General features: G+C 40.8%; 1 protein-coding gene across 1 annotated transcript in view; it reads right to left on the bottom strand.

The window, feature by feature from the left end:
* ZBTB8A (zinc finger and BTB domain containing 8A) overlaps positions 1-3,424 on the bottom strand; it is a 38,909-nt gene that overhangs the window by 23,957 nt on the left and 11,528 nt on the right. Inside the window, exon 2 of the mRNA XM_003801255.3 lies at positions 2,079-2,180. The gene's annotated coding sequence lies outside the window, so the exon portion shown is untranslated. The remainder of the gene's footprint in view (positions 1-2,078; positions 2,181-3,424) is intronic.

Genomic DNA, 3,424 nt, shown 5'->3' with positions numbered 1-3,424 from the left:
TGTCATAGCTCACAGCAACCTCAAACTCTTCGGCTCAAGCAATTCTCATGCCTTACCGAGTAGCTGGGACTACAGCTGGCTGCCACAACGCCTGTCTATTTTTTAGAGTCGGGGTCTTGCTCTTGCTCAGGCTGGTCTCGAACTCATGAGCTCAGGCAATCCACTCGCCTTGGTCTCCCAAGTGCTGGGATTATAGGCATGAGCCACCGGGCTGGGCCCCCCTTATTTTTTCTAACATCTCTTTATTCCCAAACTTATTTTAAAATGATTCCATCAGAGGCCTCTGGCAATAGATGATTTGGCTCTGGGGGAAATGCAAACAACTAATAATCCTAAATAAAGAGAAGAGATCAGATCTAACAAGTAACATTGAAATCAAAAACTGTAACAAGAGGCAGGGTGAATTTATATGATTCAAGGAAGAAAGAACACTCTATTGGTAAAAAGGATGGCTATGATACTTAATTAAGTTTTTTTTTTTTTTTTGAGACAGAGCCTCAAGGGGTCGCCCTGGGTAGGGTGCTGGTGGCATCACATCTCACAGCAACCTCCAACTCCTGGGTTCAAGTCTCCTGCCTCTGCCTCCCAAGTAGCTGAGACTACAGGAACCCGCCACAGCGGTTGGTCGGCTATTTTTTTTTGATTGCAGCCATCACTGTGGTTTGGCGGCTCCAGGCTGAATTTAAACCCGCCAGCTCGTACAGGGCTGGTGTCTTAGAACTTGAGCCACAGGCACCGAGCCCTTAATTAAGTTTTAAAGAAAGCAAAGTGTGAAGCAATATATATATATATATCATACAAGGAAAAAAATAGTCAGAAGCTCTGGAAACATTAATAAGAAACCTAGAACAGTGATTGCCAATTAGGGAAGGAGTGGGATCTAGGAGACAGGAGACAAGGAGGGAAGGGAGGCTTTATGCTGCAGACCTTTATATATATATATATGTATACATATATATGTATTTTTTTTTGAGATAGAGTCTCAAACTGTTGCCCTGGATAGAGTATCATTGCATCATAGCTCATAGCAACCTCCAACTCTTGGGCTCAAGTGATCCTCTTGCCTCAGTTTTTCTATTTTTAGTAGAGACAGGGGTCTCCCTTTTGCTCAGGCTACTCTCAAACTCCTGAGCTCAGCAATCCACCTGCCTCAGCCTCCCAAAGTGCTAGGATTACGGGTGTGAGCCACTATGCCTGGTCCTACCTTTTAATATTTTTTGAGCTTTGAATCATAAATATATTCAGAAATATACTTTAAGTTTATGAAGTAAGTGAGTAAAATATTAACTATCAGCCTCACAAGATGTGGGTTACAATTCAACATTAATACATCTTAGGAACTGGGCAGCCCCTGTGGCTTAGTGGGTAGAGTGCTGGCCCCATATACCAAGGGTGGCGGGTTCAAACCCGGCCCCAGCCAAACTGCAACAAAAAAATAGCGGGGTGTTATGGTGGGCACCTGTAGTCCCAGCTACTCGGGAGGCTGAGGCAAGAGAATCACCTATGCCCAGAAGTTGGAGGTTGTTGTGAGCTGTGACACCACAGCACTCTACCTAGGGCAACAAAGTGAAACTCTGTCTCTAAAAAAGAAAAAAAAAAAAAAAGAAAGGGCTCGGCATCTGTAGCACAGTGGTTACGGCGCCGGCCACATACACCGAGGGTGGTAGGTTCAAACTCAGCCTGGGGCCAGCTAAACAACTGCAATAAAAAAATAGCCAGGGTTGTAGCAGGTGCCTGTAGTCCCAGATACTTGGAGGCTGAGGCAAGAGAATCGCTTAAGCCCAAGAGTTGGAGGTTGCTATGAGGTATTTGCTGTGAGGTATGATGCCAGGGCACTCTACTGAGGGCAACATGAAACTCTGTATCAAAAAAAAAAAAAAAGATATCATTGAGAAAAAATTTATCAATGAGTAAATAAGGAGACCTGGCCGAAAAGATGAGAATGCTGAATGTTTTACAAAATGAATTTTTAAGCAATAAATCTATTCTCTGATATAGCTAACCTATAATTACAAAATTCTACTTTTAATCTATGTATTTAGATGAGACATAATATCAAGAATTAAAATTTCTCATACCTGGAAATTTATGAATGCTGTTCTTGAAACCCTGTTAAGTCAACCGAATGCAGTAAAAAAGGGAAGATTTCAAGTCCGACAGTCTGTGTATAAAGGATTGTCCTGTAGAGAAAGAATATACATGTTTGTAATGTATTTTTGTAATAAGAGACAGAAACATTTGCTAAGGTACAGAATAAATATTTGTTTAAATAAGGTGAATGGGAGGATCTATCAGATATTGTTTTCTTAGCATGTCATAATAGAGAGATGAGCAGTGGCTTGTGCCTGTAGTCCCAGTTACTCAAGAGGCTAAAAATGGAGATCACTTGAGGCCAGGAGTTCAAGGCTGCAGTGAGCTATTATCCCACATGTGCACAGCCACCACTTTCCAACCTGGGCTTGTCTCAAAAAATAAAATATAAATAAATAAATAAAAATAAAATAAAATAAAAAATAGAGATAATCTGGCACAGATTATTAATGAATAGAAAAATCATTTGGCTTCAGATCAGCTTGGAACTCTTTTTAAAGATATACAGACAGACATGTATAAAACTTTTTAACCTCAATCTTAATTTTATTTATTTATTTATTTATTTATTTATTTTGAGAAAGAGTTCCACTATGTTGCTCTCAGTAAAGTGCCGTGGCGTCATAGCTCACAACAACTTCAAACTCTTGGGCTCAAGTGATTCTCTTGCCTCAGCCTCCCAAGTAGCTGGGACTACAGGGACCTATCACAACGCCTGGCTATTGTTAGAGACAGGGTCTCATTCTTCCTCAGGCTGGTCTCGAACCTGTGAGCTCAGGGCAATCTACCCTCCTTGGCTTCCCAGAGTGGTAGGATTACAGGTGTGAGCACCCTGCCCAGCCCTTCCATCTGAATATTAAAGTCTACAACAGCAGTTCTCAACCTGTGGGCTGTGACCCCTTTGGGGATCAAACGACCTTTTCACAGGGGTGGCCGAAATACATCCTGCATATTAGATATTTACATTACGATTCATAACAGTAGCAAAGTTACAGTTATGAAGTAGCAACGAAAATAATTTTATGGTTAGGGGTCACCATAACATGAGGAACTGTATTAAAGGGTCGCAGCATTAGGAAAGTTGAGAACCACTGGTCTACAAGAGATTTCCAATATTAAAATATGTTATGGCAAATTACAAGCAAACATACTTTTTAACTTTAACAATAAAACAAACTCAAGACAATAGACAATTCAAAGGCAGGCCAGCAGATGATACCAAGACAACAACCTAAGTCCTATTGCCCTTTTTCTCCAAGGAGCATCAATGTGATTTGCAAGAAAACCAAACAGAACAGCTATGAAGTTTCAACTTGAAAAATTCAATATATCT

Source organism: Otolemur garnettii, unplaced genomic scaffold (assembly GCF_000181295.1).
Source record: "Otolemur garnettii isolate 467f Iridium unplaced genomic scaffold, OtoGar3 scaffold00204, whole genome shotgun sequence".
Classification (NCBI taxonomy): domain Eukaryota; kingdom Metazoa; phylum Chordata; class Mammalia; order Primates; family Galagidae; genus Otolemur; species Otolemur garnettii.
The sequence above is the reverse complement of the archived record's forward strand: the minus strand, read 5'-3'. Positions and strand labels throughout refer to the sequence as shown.